This window comes from Stegodyphus dumicola, chromosome 2 (genome assembly GCF_044657685.1).
Source record: "Stegodyphus dumicola isolate Sdum_Otavi_A_Nest chromosome 2, ASM4465768v1".
NCBI lineage: Eukaryota > Metazoa > Arthropoda > Arachnida > Araneae > Eresidae > Stegodyphus > Stegodyphus dumicola.
Genome location: NC_140769.1, coordinates 94,340,014 through 94,358,573, shown reverse-complemented (window position 1 = coordinate 94,358,573; position 18,560 = coordinate 94,340,014). Strand labels below are relative to the sequence as shown.

Sequence of the window (18,560 nt, the reverse complement as noted above, 5' to 3'; positions counted from 1 at the left end):
AGCATGTGCATACCTTGTTCACGTTCGTAAATATTAAGCGACCTTGACGAAAACGTGCTATCTGACAGCTATTGGCATTTGTTTACAATCGAATTTTAAAGAAATAGCTGCAAGTTGTTTTCACCAATGAGATGCTTGCTTTCAGTAGATTGAAGTAGATTGAGAGTTCCCAAGTTCCTCAGATCAAGGCACTTGCTCATATCTCATTAGTTTCATTTCTGCCACCAGGTGAAAATCATTTGAGCCGCCGTCTGGAGGTCTATTGTAAAACGTCCATGATTTGAGCTGATACCTAGGGATTCACAGGTTTCCATTTGCAAAATGCATATTATGCGTAATTAACATTTCTTTAGAACCCATTTATTTCTGGATCTAGATCATTTATTTTCTATGTAGCAATAAAATAATATGTATGCATATTTCGTAAAATGCAATAAACAACGTAACAATAGCGGTTTGAATTAAAGCTGTCTAAACATTTTAATTAACGTGATCATTCTTCCTTTTTTTATTGCGGTTTCTTTAATCCGTCAGTTAGCGAGACAATCTAATAGTTAGTATGAATGAACCTAACAAAAAAAGCAGAGTATGCAATAACATAGGATTGTTTTGCCATCATGCTAGAAGACCGTTTTAAAGATATACTGTACTAACAAATAAAGCTACTCTGAAAATATTTTCCAATAAAAATTGTCGTAGAAGTTTGATTATATACAAAATTTTCTGTTATATGTTACAAAATTATTTGTTATGAAAAGCTAATTACTTCTCAAAGAATTCTCGACCAATTTATAAATCGTTTTTTTTTATGTTTCACCACAATCTTTTCGATATCATAAAGAACTTAAACATATTTCAAAAACAGTTTATGTTTACAACTTAAAATTACGGGACTAATTTTATATTTAGATCTAGCCATCAAGTTTCAAACTTTTGAAACTTTGCGCACCAGAATCGGATCTGTGGTGATGGCGGCGCGAAGTTCCGAAATGATTTATTTCGGATAATCTGTGATATGGAATGCAAGGATTGGTGGTAAAACATATAGGTGACAATATCATAGGAATCACCATAGATCTACAAAACTATATTGGTGATTAAGTGGGTCGAAGTACGTCCACACTGATATATCGAGAATTAACCGGGGTTACATAAAAGCAAAATGATTACATTTTAAGTGGTTTTTTATGTCCCTTTTATTCATTAATGGGTTAAATCTCTGTTTAGCGACAATTTTTATTTGTTGAAATGATCCACGGCCAAATGCGTGAGTAGCAATATAACCATGTATGCTTTTCCACACATAAATAAATAATCTTCATTATTTTAAACTATTTACAGTATTTGTATATACTATTTGGTTACAATAATCGATGAAAAGTACAGTATCATAATTTATTTTAAATTAAATTGAAAATTAAAATGCTGCAGGAAGAAAAATAGATAATATGAAGGCAAAGTTCATCATCATACATTTTACCCATGGAGCATCGGAAGCGGGGAAACTCCTCAAAGGAAGGCTAGATATATATGCTCTGTTACATCCTTTGAATAGCCGCCCCACTTTAACCAAAATACATGTCGGCTCAGGCAATTTGTATGTTGCATGTAGGTACCCGCGCGTGGTGCGCTACCCTGGTTGAATATTCAGCCGGTTTTCGATTTTATAAAGTTCCGAAACATATGCGTGACATAACATACATGTGAGATAAGTAATATGCACGTAGATCTGTAAGAATGTCCATGAAGAACAAAATAAACGAGTCCGAACGAGACTTGACACTACGACTGTAACTCTAAGGTATAAAATATAGGGCAAGAAGTGTACACATACATGAGAGAACAATATACTTGATACAATGACAATACACATAGGATAACAAGTTAGTTAAAGAGTATTTTTTTATTTAGTTTAAATGCCTTAAAACCGCAAGTGGCCTTTTTCTGTACTCCCGTGTTTTAAAGTTGTAATCTAGCACAGGTATAGTAGGATTTGATACCCTGGGGATGTTGTTGAATAATCTGTGGGCCAGAGTGGCCATGCATGTCGGTGAGTTCCGCGTTCGTGTAATGAACCGCTCGAAATCGCTCCGAATTTGACAATTAATGCCAACAGAATGTTAATCTAAAGCCCAGCAGCATCTCGTATCATGTCATCCCGCCATTTTTTCACACATATGCCTTTACAAAACTGCTTATTTCGGTTTTCTTCATTTGCTTCACATTTTCGACAGTTATTTTTTAATCACCCTGTGCTTTTCTCAGTTAATAATTACACGCACAAAAGTGCAGTATCATCGTGTTATAAAAATTCTTTTGAAATCAACAAAATAATACGCTGTAGCAAGTGGCTATTGTACGAAATGAGAAAAGGTGAGGTAGAGCCAAGGTCAAATTGAGATATACTGGACCTAAGTACAACGCTCTCTCAATAGCCCTCAAATACCACATTCTTCGTTTTCGTACGAAGTAAAGCAGAATTATTAGGAATTATCGGATGATATTTGAGGACCCTTAAAATTTTAGGCCTTAGGCCAGGTCTTGTGGGCGTAACATTAATCAAGTATTCGTCTGGACTTTCCTATGTTATACGAGTCATTAAACCGAAGGTTGTACTAATGCGAATCGACTGCCATTGATTAGGTTGAAAGCTTTGGGTTTTGCCTGAGTTGTTATGATAGTGACTTATCTGATTCAGATAACAAGAGTGAATCATTCTGATCTGATGAATTTTCAATTACATCATCAGAAAGTGAAGATGAACAACATAATCTGGCTGATGCAAGAACATGGAACCGGATTTCAAATACGCTATGTGCTCTGCTTAGATTTTCTTTCCTTGGAAAACGGAGAATTATTCAAAATTTTCTACAAAATGAGCTTTCAACGCTTGATTTCTTTCAATTATATTTCAATAAGGATCTGATAAATATTATCATCGAAGAAACGAATCGTTACTATCAACAATTCATTAGCAGCAACATTCTGAAAGAAAATTCTCGTGTACATAAGTGGAAAGATACAGATGAGGAAGAAAAAAGTGTGTTTTTGAGTTGGATTTTATTATAAGGCATTGTACAAAAACCAGCAGTTAAATAGTACTGGTCCAAAACACACTTTAATGAGACGCAAATTTTCTCTAAAGTTATGACAGAAAAAAGATTTTCTCTTCTTATCAAATTTTACATTTTTCAAACAATGAAGCCACTTGAAATAATGCTCAAAATCCAAAGTTAAAAAAAAATTGGAATGTTACAGAAGACCTGTGTTATAAAAATTCTTTTGAAATCAACAAAATAATACGCTGTAGCAAGTGACTATTGTACGAAATGAGAAAAGGTGAGGTAGAGCCAAGGTCAAATTGAGATATACTGGACCTAAGTACAACGCTCTCTCAATAGCCCTCAAATACCACATTCTTCGTTTTCGTACGAAGTAAAGCAGAATTATTAGGAATTATCGGATGATATTTGAGGACCCTTAAAATTTTAGGCCTTAGGCCAGGTCTTGTGGGCGTAACATTAATCAAGTATTCGTCTGGACTTTCCTATGTTATACGAGTCATTAAACCGAAGGTTGTACTAATGCGAGTCGACTGCCATTGATTAGATTGAAAGCTTTGGGTTTTGCCTGAGTTGTTTCGCTTCATTTATAAAAAAAATGTTACAGAAAAGAACAACAATCAAGGTTCAAGTTTTCTTTTCTTGATTTATTTCTTTTAGAATCATTAATATGCAACTACATAAATCATTAACAGTATTGAAATTATATAATAATTACTTCAGTTGTTTTGTACTTACGCTTTCCACTGCTGCGTATGCGTTTCTCCAATCAGCGAGCGAATTAACTTTGATTGACATCTGCAATCCGGTCGATGTGCGGTGACGGATGACGTACGGATGAAGTTCAACAATGTTCAACTTCTATCCGTATGTCTGCGAATGCGTTGGGGGTCAAGTGGTAAAAAAGGAGCAACCAGGTGTAGTCACCAAAAATTAATGGCGGCAGAAGAATCGATGAACGCTCGCTTAGGAAAAGAACGCTTTGCTAAAAAATACTTATTTCTGAATAAGTATAGCTATGAAATAAGTATTTTCATAGCAAAAAATCTCCGTGCTGAAAAAGTCAGCAATCAGATGAATTTAGTTAACAAAAGATAAGAAAAATAAGTAACTGCAACTACAGAACTTTTTCGCAGATAAAATCAGCGGCTAAAATTATAATTCGAAGTCCATGAAATAGCAAAATTTGCCCTGACAATTATTTCCTAGTTCTGCATACTCATTTACCTTTAATGAAAATGAATGTCTGACTATATCAAACTGCTATAGCAAATCAGATATGATTAAAAGATTTGTTATTTTTTTTCTTTTGAAACAGGTAAAAACTAAAAACGTTAATTATAAATTAAATTTGATAGCCTTTTAAATATTCCACTGCATTAAAGAGTATGTTAAATTTGTACTTCTCTATTTATAAATATATCTTTTTGGCTAACATATATTTACAAGCACATGAAATATATTTTTAGCGACCCGTTTAACTTCAATCGGAAAACCTTTTTAAAAGATAATGTTTTTTGTAAAAAATGTACTAGAAGCTGAAGAACCAACTGTGGTGAATTTTCTAGACGATAGCACACTGAAATAGGACCAAAAAATTTAGTTTTAAGAATTAATTTACTTGATAATGTATATAAGCCAAAATATGCATACGAATGATAAAGTGGTAAAGCTGACGGTAACGAGTTTTAACTTTTGGGGTCGTCAGTTCGAATTCCCTACGCCTTTTTCACCCTGTCTGCAACTCTCTTAGCTTTTTGTTCCAATTTGATCTATATTCGTGTTTTAAAATTTATTTCTATTATTATATGCATTAAATATATTGTTTTATTTATGCTCTTATTTATTTAAATTCTGAAAATTATATAATACGAATTTAAAGCATACCCTGTACATATATATTTGAATTTAACAAACATTCTCCATTCGTAAAAAGCAATCTATGAATAAAATGGATTTTGATACTTGCACTTGATTTACATACGCTCTCAGAATTTAAATGATATTGTAGATTAGTTCGCAAATAATTAATCATTTATTTGTTTGCATTAGATTTCGTTTAAATTTAATTAACTTTAAATTTGCTTTTTACGAATAGAGAATGTTTGTTAAATTCAAATTTCATTCCTTGCAGCAATGGCGCAAGAGAATTATTTAAATTTAATTTAACTTTAGTATTTATTCTTTTGAAACCCTGTACATATATATATATATTATTATTTTGAAACCCTGTACATATATATATATATGTACATATATACATATATATATATCTTTTTTTTTTTTTTTTTTGCTTTTTTTCGTTTCACTTTTATTTGAATGTTCATACATGTGCTCAGACTTTGGGATGTTTACGGCTCTAAACTTTGCTTACCAATTAACATGAGACAGTATTAATGCCCTAAACATTTTTTTAACAAAAAATTACTATAATAATTGCTTTTAAATTCAGTCCTCTCCAGCAGAAGCACAGGAATTAATTAAATATTTCCATTTTCTTTACCTAATGTGTGTATATATAAAGAGAAAAAGATTATTTTTATAACTTCTTCTATAGAAAGAGATATGAATTAAAAATTTTTGAATTAAAAATTTTTGAATTAAAAATAATATTTTATGGATTATGCATAAAATATAACTGCCCATAGTGCATTTTAAAAAAAAAGAGATTTCTAATAAATTATCCAGCTATGACTCTGAAGTCAGCGGTATACAAGCACAGCAAATTTTGTGTAAATATTGTGAGCCTTTCTTTACAGTTGCTCTGTATTTTTAAAGTACCAACTATTTTTAATTCCTTTAAATTTTTTATTTTATTTTTTCACTAACAGTAAATTTTAGTTTTAATAATATATATATTATTTCATTTATATTTAAGTCTTCTAGAAACGCAAAGAAATTTGTTTAATTTAATTCAGCTTCTATGCAATTAGTGATGTTCATAATATGCATTATAACCTTACTTATCTAAAAATTCCTAGCGTACTTTACTTTCGCAGTTCATAAGCAGAAATAAAAATTTCCAATAACATGGAATTTAGTAAACAAAACTTTTCTGCGTTTTACGTCAGGATCCGTATCAAATCCAAAACAAACAATACTCGCTTAAGCGGGAAAAATTCAGATGTTCAGCGTCGTAACTCGCGAACTGGTTGTTTGGCGCCAAAATATTACAGTGACACCTAGCGGTGGGAAAATGAAAATAATCTACGGATACGCGGCAGTGGTAACGCTTGTACGGATGCTGTAGGCGTGTCTTCAATTGACGCAACGCGTTCGTACGCAGTAGTGGAAACGAGCTTTAAGTCATCAACTGTCGCAGAATGTTGAAAACAGAGGAAACACTTTAAAGTTTATTAGATAAGTAGAAATAAGCACATTTCTTTTAATTACAACAACTGGAACTTTTTATTTTCCCTTTCTTATATCTAACAATTTTTTATGAGTTTCCTAGGCTGATGTAATATAATATCGCATAACACACCATATTCCAAAAAGCTAATTATGGTGGTCAGAGAAATTACCTATAAGAAGCGAACGTAAATGGTTACCTGCAAGAGATGCTCAAATTTAAAATTGCCATGTAGATTCTATTAAAGCAAAACCAAACTTTTTATATGGTTCCAATACAGCAAAATGTGTATTCAATAAAACTTTCATAATGCTTATCTAGGTTAAGAACATTAAATTCTGTACCTTTAATGGGCGAAATTAGCTCAGGTATTATTAAATAATGGCTACATTGGATCAGCTATAAATTAATAGCGAATGCTGTTTTACGATATAGTGACTCTAAAAGCCAATGGAGCATTTTGCGCTATAATTTCGCTTTAAATCTGGTGAAAAAAAAAATTTAGAATGGATTGGATTACCTAGATTTCGACAAAGAACTCGAGAGCTATCTGCCTAACGGGAGGGATACCTTCGTTGAGGACTTCTTAAGGGACACTGGATCTTACTTGCGTTACATACAGGGGAATGAAACATTTATAAATCCAGCCCGTTCGCCGGGATTTGAATCCAAACTGAACTAGCAGTATTACTAGCAGTCATCGATTTTACCGCTCGGCCGCTAGCTGGGCGGAAGGGTTATTAGAAACAGCTTAGCTTGGCAACAGCTGCTGAAAATGTCCACCAGCAGCCGAGCGGTAATGTTCCTGATTACTGGGAGTTCGGTACGAGGTTCGAATCCCGCGAACAGGCTGGCTGCATGGGGGCTTTCTCCATGTGTAATGTGTTAATACGAGCCAGTATCCATTAAAATGTCTTCCACGAAAGCATCTCTCCCTTCTGTGTAGTGCGTTAGGGTGGAACACGGAAATAATAATAACGGGCACTGAAAAGTTAAAACATTAAACTAATTCTGTCATAATTTTGCAAAGTTTATATGCCTGAACATTTTTGCATTTAATTTTTTTTTAAACAATGGACATTTTGTTACTTTTTGAAACCTAAGAGGGATTGGAAAAGGGTAGCAATTTTGTCAAAATTTCGGTTTTCGATTCGCAGTACCATATCACTCTCAATGTTGAAAATGTTTTTCCCCAAAATGATTTTAAGAAACATGGTAAGCGCATGCACACATTCAAAATCAATGTTTTAGAAAATAAAGTCTGTAAGAGAACATACGAAACACATTTAAGCAAACTGTAAACGTAGGACTAAATCCGTCCTCTATGTTTGTCACAATGCAAATGATACTTGAGCAGTAATTGGAACTATACTGACATTTGCGCGCGATATTTTCATCGACTGATTTCATTGAGTAATAATATCAGATGAAAAACTTGGAAGTACCGAACAATAAACTTGTATTTCGTTGAACTCGTCATTAAAACACATTTAGGGAATTAACATAAACGCGGCTGTTCTAATCGTCCTCTTCCAAAAATGTTGTATCGTGTGTAACTCACCTATCGTCGGGTAAGTAAGAAATATAATCTTACGGTAATATATACTTGACGCACTTCAATAGCAACAAGGATCTTTTTAATGCAGAAATAGTAATCCAGCGCCAAAAAAGGGCGAAAAAATAGTGTAGAGACGTACTGCCGATCCCATGGTGCCAAGTGTTCGCTAGTAGAAGAGTTTGTGATCTAATCAAAAAGATGACCAAACATGAAGATAGATTCGCACTGCACACGCTTAGGGATATTTTTTGATAAATGCTTACGGAATCCCCTGAACTTAGAGAAATAAAGAAGAATTTTTCTGTTATAGGTATTGGCGCTGAGATATGATAAATTAATTAAAAACATTTTTGACACCAGTTTTCTCGGTGAAAATACGTATTTACCTGGTTACTCAAACTACGTAACGAATACTTTCTTACCATCTTAATTATATTTAATTAACTAAACTTCAGCTGTATTTTTAATAACTTATTATGGCGTTTTAGGAATATAACTTTTGAAAGGACTCTCGAAGAATTATCTTCTAGCCTTTGTGAAACTAAAACAGAGATCAGAAGAAAGGTGTATAAGACCCTTTTATTCGAGCATAAAATTAACAAATGGCCCAGCTTGGGTTACAGGAAACCAACACTTTTGGCTTATCAGAGATACGTAACAAATAATAATTTCAATGTGTGTAGGTTAGCCTAACGGCTCACAGAATGTTTTAACGCACAGGAAGAGCTCTGGTCTATAGTAATCGGTAAGATAAGGCTAAAGACGAAAACACAACAACGCCGCTAAAGCAAGTTGCTAATAATCACAGCACAACGTGGCCTGGAATAGGCAGACACGGTCTAAAAACTAACTTCAATCAATCAATCACTTCATGTATTGCCAGGCTACCGCTAATATGTGCGATGTTGCCGGCTCATTGATAATTCTGCCGTATGGGAACATGACGTAACAGTCAGACGGGTAAGAGGAGGTCTGAGGTGAAGAGAGGAGGTGACCATGTACCACAAGGTTATAGAAAACAAAACATGAGACCGAAAACCAGGAGAGGCTTGACAAGAGTATGGGAATCTGACTGATGTTATCAAAAACATACATACGATAAAATATAGGTATACAAACTTTTTGTTTACTAAGAATAAATCAATAAAGTAAAATTAGAAGTCAATGATAAATGTGAAAAATACAAACTATTTACATAACTATGTACACATATATACAAAAGCGCAATTGAGTCGGAAAATTTCAGCCACGGTTGAGGTGGGCCGCGTGGTCTAATATTAGCATCCTCAGGTAAAATAATATAGTTGAATGTATTAAAACCGATTAAATGGGAGCAGAGTTTGGCCTTTGTAAAGAACTTTTTGTTTATACGATGGATGAACTCCTCTACATGCTCAACGTTTAAATCATTATGCAGAGTGGCGTTGGATACATAGAAGTGAGCTTGAGTAATAAGCCGTAAGTACTTTTTTTGTAGAATCTGAAGTTTATTTAGATCTTTATTAGTGACCGCTGCCCAGGCAGGCGAGGCATAGGTAATAATAGGCCTTATAATGGCTGTGTAAACATGCCTTTTCCTTAGAAGATCTAGTTTAGAAAATTTTCCTATAAGCGAAAATAGATTTTTCATAGTGGAGAGGGCTTTGCCTCGTACTTTATTTATGCGATCACTCCAAGTGAACTTGCTATTGAGAGTGACGCCTAAGTATTTGGCCTTCTGAACTATGGGGACTTCGACATTAAAGAGCTTGAGTCTTGCAAAGACAATTCTTTTGGCCTTTTTCTGTATGACGAGTAGCTGTGATTTCTGTGCGTTGATAGAAATTGCACTCAATTGATGCATTGATGCATCGTTGATAGTTGCATCGTTTATAGTTGCATCAATTGCATCGTTGATTACATTTCTATCAACGATGCATTAATTGCATCGTTGATGGAAATGCAATCAATGAACTACAGTATTCTGTAGTTTATTGATTTCATTATCGACGCTAAATGACTTAACTGCCAGCGCCATATCATCGGCGTAGAATCCTATGAATCCATTTAAGTCCGTGAAAACACGCGGAAAGTAGGCCTCATAAAATATATACAAAATTGGGCCTAAAATAGACCCCTGTGCTACACCTGCATTGAGTCTCTTCCGCGGGGATTTATCATTACCGATATTCACGAAAAGTTTCCGATTGTTGATAAACGAGTAGAAGTCCCTGTTGAAATCGAAGCAGATTAATTTAAAAATAAACCCCTCATGCCGGACGCGGTCGAAGGCTTTCGACACGTCTAGCATGAGTGAGGCGACCTTTTGGTGATTACGAAGAGCCAATCCAATGAATTCATTCAGACGAGCAAGTTGCTTGGTAGTAGATAGTGATTTTCTAAATCCGAACTGTTCGGATGGCAGTTTGGCCAGTTAGAGATTCATTCTTCTTAATATAATTCTCTCGTAGATTTTTCCTAACCCTGGCAAGAGGCTAATTGGTCTAAAGCCCTCTGGTTTGGTAATGTCTTTACCTGGTTTAGGTAGTAATATGACTTTAGCAACTTTCCATTTTCTGGGAAAGTAGTTGTTCATGACGCACGCATTAAGGTACTGATGTATTTCGTAACAATACACAAAGGTAGATTTTTGATCGCGATATTTGTAATAATGTCATAACCAGGCGCTTTTCTATTTTTTGATTTCTTTATAATATTCTTCACTTCGCCAGGAGTAGTGAAATCAGGTTTACTTCTTGGGCTGAGACTATTAATCCAGTCGTGTATGAAGTATCTTATACCATAAGAAAATGTGAGGTCGCAGGGGTCCGTGTTTAGCATGAACTGTTTTTCAAGATGCTCTGCCATTATATTGATTTTGTCCTCATTTGTCATAGCTATTTTATTTTCTCCGTAAATGGGCTTATTCACTGTAGGCCTCGTTTACAGATTTCTGGTAAACGACGAGCATTTTCGTTAAAGCTGGCAACTTTGCCATTTCATTTTTTATCCCTAAACTTATAAATGTTTTCTTTAATAGTTCTGTTAAGCTTATTGAGTTTTCTTTTGATATTTGGGTCCCAGGAAATGTACCATCTCTTTCTGAGCTTATTTCTCTCTTTGATCTGATCACGAATATACCTTGGGAGCCTTTCTGCGTTCTTATTAGTCGGGAATGTTTTCGTAGTATTATTGTAAGCAGCCAGAATACTATTCGTGAGAATCTCTATTGCAAGGTCAATGTCACAGCTATTTCTAAGATTGCCAAAATTAGGAGGAATTTTGCTAAGGTACTCATTAAAAAGAGCCCAATCCGTAGATTTTCTGTACTTAGTGTCATTACATTGATTAGTGCCTAATGTAGTAACAATGGGGACGTGATCAGAGGTGAGCTCTAGCTTAACTTCCAGATACATAGTAGGCAGTAGCAAGAATGACATCCAAAATATCTCCTCTTCTGGAATTGTCTGGTAAATACTTATATTCATTTGGGACGAAAAAATAAATAGGATAGTTGTTAATGAAGTCATAAAGTTGTAAACCATTTTTATTCGATCTGCGACAACCCCATTCCACTTTCTTAGCATTTAAATCACCACCTACAATAGTCTGCTTGCCAGAAAAAACTAATTCCGAAAACTCTTGCTTAAATAGCACTTCATTCTGCCTTAATCTGAAAAAACTCTCGCTATCTCATTTACAGTCTGGCATGAAAAGGGGGGGGTGAAAAGAGGAAAGGCTTTTCAACTTAAAAATGAACTATTAGTTAAAAATAAATAGGTAAACCTCACAAACTGTTACAAATAGAGAAGCGATCTTCTCTTCTAACTTTTGGATCTTGATTTTGGAAAAATATTTTATAACAAGTTAACCATTATTTTAATCAGAAACTTATTCTTCTTAAGGTATTATAACTCAAAGCGGTTTAAAAGAGCTTTACACTGTTGCTGCGTGTTATACATTTTCCTCTGCTTTGTGTAAGCAGAAGAAAAATTGAGCGAATAACGAATAACATTTTTTATTCACTGTTTGCATATTAACAGATGACAATACCTGTTACTCGAAGCAAAACACTTCCATATTCGAATGAAAGCGATGATTGTTTCTTCACGCAGCATTCTATCGTACTTTATCGTACTCATGATTTAGTTTTTCTCTTTTTTTTTTTTTTTTTTTTTCTTTTTCATTTTATTGTCATTGTCTTCCATATGAAATAAACATAAGAATAGTTAAAAAAAGTTTTAAAAGAATTTCTTTCTACATTCGCAAAAGCTAATTGTACAATATTTCGGTCAGAGCATGGTATAAATACATTTGTAGAAATATTGAATTTTTTAAATCTTCTTTTAAAAATAGTCGAAATTTTGCGATTAAATAAAAATGTGTAATATATGTATCCAGTGCAGAATTTACGTACAAGGTATAGCTTAGGGTCCCCACTTTAGGGGCCCTATATAAGTCTGTTATACTATATTTTAACAAGTTATTGTTACTACATAACTCTGTTATACTATATTATAACAGACTAATAAAGGGCCCCATATCTCAAATAGCTTAGTGCCTTATCAAATTTAAATCCGGCCCTGTATATATCATTCTTAAAGAGATTTAAAAATACAATTTTAACTTCAATAACATTTATTTTAAAATAGAATAATTTTTTCCTTGCTCTGATTAAAGCTTTTCCCCTTTTTATATTCTGTAAGAATACTTGGTCTGGATCCCTTAATATTAAAGGTGACACATTTGTTGAAAATGAATGCTATGAAATCACCTTAAATTTATCGCTTGTGGAATAGCAACAAAACCTTTGTTTACTTTTGAATTCTTCAAGGCAGTTGAATGAAGATATGAGTGTGTTATAGCTCCGTTTTAATATTTAATTTAACCTAACAACGTAGTATGCAAAACCGGCGAAGGGGAATTTTATTATTTTATAGCCACTTCGCCACAATATTAGTTGTTTCTTTCCTGCATTAGAAAAGTCATGAGAGTATAATAACGAAAAATTTCGCCGGGTTTTATGAATAATTGGTTTCCTTTACATGAGGTTCATTCATTTTGACTGCTGGAATTTATTGTAGCTTTTATACCGTATGTTGTTGCAAATTAAACATCGTTTATTTTTGTTCAAAAAATTTTAAAATAATTTGTATGTTTTCCTTTCCTTTCAAACCTGATGCATAGCTATCGAACACGAACTATTTGGCACGGTTGTTATCTATTTAACTATGTACAAATATAGCCAAGTATTTGTTTTTACTGTCGTTTATGAGAAACTATTATTTTTTTAACTGTAAAAGTAAACATTTCCTGGAGCATTTTTACATATCTGGAGTTTTTTGCACAAAATTTGCCAATAATAAGTATCGTCAATAATAAGTATCAGCAGAAAAACAAAAGAAGTAATATTTGCACAAACATAAAACACTTAAGTGCAACCTTACTTTCTGTTTTAAGATGCGTGACTTAATTTACAACAACTGCAGCAAAATATGGATTGCACTGTTAGATGTCACCTGTACTCTTGATTATTTTCCTGACTTGTTTACAGTGTAGTAACTTTAAACTTATAATCTTACAGCTCTAAAAACAGCCTTATTTTGCGAGAATTATAAAATTGTTTGCGTAAAGAAATTCGAAATTAGTAGTCAAAGCACAAGCTTTTTGATTTTTAAAGGATAGAAATTAAGCGTATATCTTTAGTTTGTTTTAAAATAATTTATTTATAGCTACATCTTTTTTTTTTATTAATAGGCCCAAACTGAAAAAGTAATAGTTTAATTAGTAATAATTGGTTGAAAAACTGAAATCGTTAAACTCATCGTTTCACAATCGGTTTTCGTGTGCAAATAATGTTAAAATTGTTAGTCTTTCTTTTTTTTTTTTTACTTCCTTGTACGAAGTAAAGGAAGTATCGTAATCGTAAAAAATTTCGGTTATTGTAGTTCAAAGAAAATTTTGACACCTCCCGATTCCATTTGAACATCTGTACGTACGGGCAGAATAAAGGACTCTGTTTCTTAAAACGGATTGTGAATTGGATTTTAAATCGATTCAGAAGAGATGTTTTTCATGACGTCTGCATACATGAGTACGTACGTATGTTTGTATCTCGCATAACCCAAAAAACGAATAGACTCAAAAGGTTGAAATTTTGTATATATGACTGCTATAACATGTAGATATGCACCTCCCTTTGTGGTTGCAACCGACCGCATCAAAAGAATATACATATATTGTTACGAAATATGCAGCTGCGGTAAGATAGCTTCCCCGCAAGGTGGGTTTAGGGTTGCCAGAAAATGGTAAGGAAAGGCAAGGTTAAAAGCTTTGGCACGAAATCTCCCATTTCGCGACAGAATTGGCGATATGAGTAGTAAGCCACGGTACTCGCGCTGTCAAAAGACGCCGCCATGACGTAATAGAACAATAGATTACGAAAGAGAACAATAGATAACGCAACAGGGGGTATGCCTTTGATGTGCCGTCACCGCCATCTTGGATCACGTGACAACCGAAAGTGACGATATCAGCGCCATCATGGATTTCTCCGAAAGGGACACATTGGAATGACGTCATAATAGTTTCGTTTTGATTCTGTGGCAACAACCCTATTTTTGAAAGTTTTTATTTTTTCGTAGCAGCGACAATACTTGTTTAGGTTTTGTGGCAACGAACTCTTGATCCACGTGTTTGGAATGACATCTCTTTTAATTTATTATTTTTAATTATTTGACACGTGATTATTATTAGTTTGGTATTTGATTAATATTAATGCTATTTTGTATGTCATTAATTTTACTTATTTACTCTTTTTAATAAGTATCTTAATTATTTAGTACGTCATTATTTATTTAATTATTACCTTTCATTAAATTTTATTGAATTTAATATTATTTTCCCTGAATTTTAAAAGTAACTCCACGGCCGAGATTCAAACTCGCTATCTCTGGGATGAGGGTCTAGCGCTTTACCGCTCGGCTAAGACCTTCATGTTATCACACCTGTTATTTTTCCGTTTGGAGCGAAAATCACCATGACGTCAATAGGCTGGGGGAAAGGGCAAACGTCATCTCTTTCACGTTGCAACATGCCGAAGCCGCTTCACGCTTTCTACATCTGCCCTGGCGAACGTATACAATCTTAAAACTTAAATTTTTAAACATTTCATTTTTACTTAATTACTTTATTATTTGCTTTGCAATATTTACACAATTTTTCAACAAAACACACATTTCACATTACAAACGGTTTACATTTATTAATTCACAATGCCACTTAACTCTATTTTACTTCAAGCAAACTTACCTCTCTTGATTGGCTTTACTCCCTAAATAATTTATCGTTAAAATTAAAACTTGAATTACATACCTTTAGGATTTTTAATTTTTAATTTGATTTTTTCTAGATTTATTTTTATATATTTTAATATTAATGTTTGCAAAAATTTTTAATATAACAAAGATAGCAGCTTGGCACTCAAATTTACCTACATAAGCGCCATCTATATAATTAATTTGAAGAACACACTTCTCTTTTAAAACACTTTTGTAGACCCCAACGCTCATTTAGTATGTAAGTTAGAATTAAAACTTACTATTTACTTGCTTTAAGTATTTTTTAAAATGTTTTCTGTAGTATTTAAGTATTTTCTAGATATGAAATTATATTTTCAAGTATATATTTATTTTTTTTTTAAATTGTGAATTAGTTCTTTATGTTTCTTATTGGTTTATATGGATTATGTCTAGTTCTTTTTTTAGTTTCTTTTTATTGATATGCATATTCGTGTCGGGGAGGTTCTATAGACAAGAGTTTCTAAAATACATTAGTTTCTAGATTATTTTTTATAATAAATTAATTTTTTAAAAAAATTTTAATTTAATACTTGACTTTACTTGCTTGTTTCTCAAAAGACTTCATTAGTATTTTCCTTTTAAAACTTTAATTCTTAAATGCTAATTTCTAAGGATACCACTTTATTGGTATTTCTTTTTGGACATTCTTCACTTTTTACTTTTGGTTTTGACTTTTACCCTTGCCTACATGAATCACGAAACACGAATTGAATGATTGGAGAGTTAGGTTTGGAGGCAACTTCCCTTTGATAAGTCTGTCTCCTGCCTGCTCAACAGTCATTCACTTATGCATTTTTAAAAAAAAGTTTGGATTAATTTTAATTTGCTAAATTCGTGAATTTATCTTCATGGACTGGTTTTGCACTTGATTTGCTTATGTTTCTGAATTTAAATGATATTGTAGATTAGTTCGAGAATTAAATCTTTTATATGTTTACACATTTAAAAAAAAATTTTTTTTTGGCTTTAAATTTGCTTTTTTTAATTTTGGCGTTAAATTTGCTTTTTTACTTTTATACGTGTTTGTTAAAATTTAAATTTAATTTGTTTAAATTTAAATTTCATTCCTTGCAGTAATGGCGCAAAGAATTATTTAATTAAATTTGTATTTAAATTTAATTAATTTATTTAAATTAAATTTATTTAATTAAATTCAATTTTTTCTTATGCATGATTTATAATTAGTTATAAGATTTTTTAATGTGGTCTACTTTTAGATATTACATCAGTTTTCTGTATATTTATTCAGATAAAAAATAAGTGCTTGGTTTGGGTTTTATGTAATTACGGCAAAGCCTCGAGGACTATCTGCCTTAAGTGAGGGTTGACTTCGTGGAGGACATTCTAAGGGAAACTAGCTCGTATACACGTAACACATGTAGAAAACCATGAAAACGTCCATGCAGCCAGCTCGTTCGCGGGATTTCAACCTTGGACCGAACTTCCAGTGTTCAGCGATTTTACCGCTCGGCCGCTGGTGGGATCGATTTAAAATGGGTATAAATAGGAATATGTGCTGCAATTTCTTTCACTGCATCTGTTAATAAATTTATAATATACAGTTTTATATATATATGTATATTTATTTAAAACAGATTTTGTGTGCCTTAAACTTCTATGCTTCTGGAAGTTACCAATGATATATTGGTAATGACAGACACATTGGTAATGAAGCCCATGCGTCCAGCCCGTTCCCGGGATTCGAACCTCGGACCGAACTACCAGTATTCGGAGATTTTACCGCTCGCCCACTAGTGGGATCGACTTAAAAAGGGCATAAATAGGAATATGTACTGCAATTTCCTTTCACTGCATATGTTATAATATATATACCAATTGAAATCAAGTTCATTAAACTTTTAATATTTTCTTTCATTAATATTTTCTTTCATTAAATTTAAGTTTTAATTAACTTCCTAAAGGAATTTTTGAGAAATTTCTGGGAATTTTTTAGAGGTTTTTTAAGGACTTCATTTCAAAAAATTTTGGGAAATTTTACTTTAAAACTTTAATATTAAAACATTTCAGTTTTTCTTAATTACTTTAATTTTTTGCAATTTTCACAAAAAATTTTTCACTTAACTTTGTTACACAATTTTTCAACAGAACACACATTTCACATTACAAACAGTTTACATTTTATTCACAATTCACTTTATTTTCCTTCAAGCAAACTTACATCTCTTGATTGGCTCAGTTACTTACTCCCTATATAATTGATAATTACTACCTTTAGGATATTTAATTTTTAATTTTATTTATTTTAATTTTTAATATTAATGTTTACATAAAATTTTTTACTATAACAAAGATAGCAGCTTGACACTCAACTTTACCTACATAAGCGCCATCTATATAATTTGAAGAACACACTTGCTGCTCTTTCACAACACTTTTGCAGACCCCAACACTCATTAGTAGGTAAGTTAGAATTAAAACTTACTATTTACTTGCATTAAGTACTTTTTAAAATTTTTTATGTAGTATCTAAGTATTTTCTAAATATGAAATTATATTTTTAAATATATATTTGTTTTTTTAAAAAATGGTGAATTAGTTCTTTTTGTTTCTTATTGGTTTATATGGATTATGTCTAGTTCTTTTTTAGTTTTTTTTTATTGATATGCATATTCGTGTAGGGGAAGTTTCTGTAGACAAGGGTTTCTAAAATATATTGGTTTCTAGATTTTTTTATAAAAAATTAATTTTTTAAAAAAATTTAATTTTTAAGAAAAAGTTTAATTCTTGACTTTACTTGCTTGTTTCTCAAAAGACTTCATTAGTATTTTCCTTTTTGAACTTTAATTCTTAAATGTTAATTTCTAAGGGTACCACTTTATTGGAATTACTTTTGGTTTTGACTTTTACCCTTGCCTGCATGAATGACGAAACACGAATTGAATGATTGGAGAGTTAGGTTTGGAGGCAACTTCCCCTTGATAAGTCTGTCTCCTGCCTACTCAACGGTCATTCACATATGCATTTTTTTTAAAAAAATTGTTTAATTTAATTTTAATTTATTAAATTAGTAAATTTATTTTCATACATTGATTTTGCACTTGATTTGCTTATGCTTCTGAATTTAAATGATATTGTAGATTAGTTGGAGAATTAAATTTTTTACATGTTTGCACATTTTTTAAAAATTATTTTGGCTTTTTTCCTTTTTTAGAATTTAAATTTGCTTTTTTACTTTTATACGTATTTGTTAAAAATTAAATTTAAATTTGTTTAAATTTAAATTTTAT

At 32.3% G+C, this 18,560-nt stretch overlaps 2 protein-coding genes across 3 annotated transcripts in view; one reads left to right on the top strand and one right to left on the bottom strand.

Annotated features, from left to right (window-relative positions):
- The window catches only part of LOC118201094 (lysosomal alpha-glucosidase-like), a 184,572-nt gene that overhangs the window by 165,110 nt on the left and 902 nt on the right, over window positions 1-18,560 (bottom strand). The window contains exon 1 of one of the 2 annotated variants that reach the window (XM_085810923.1): window positions 14-154. The exons of the other annotated variant lie outside the window; for it this stretch is intronic. The gene's annotated coding sequence lies outside the window, so the exon portion shown is untranslated. Of the gene's footprint in view, window positions 1-13; window positions 155-18,560 lie in introns of those variants that run through there. 2 annotated transcript variants of the gene reach the window in all.
- LOC118189185 (enkurin-like) overlaps window positions 17,624-18,560 on the top strand; it is a 77,981-nt gene continuing 77,044 nt past the window's right edge. Inside the window, exon 1 of the mRNA XM_085810935.1 lies at window positions 17,624-17,733. The gene's annotated coding sequence lies outside the window, so the exon portion shown is untranslated. The remainder of the gene's footprint in view (window positions 17,734-18,560) is intronic.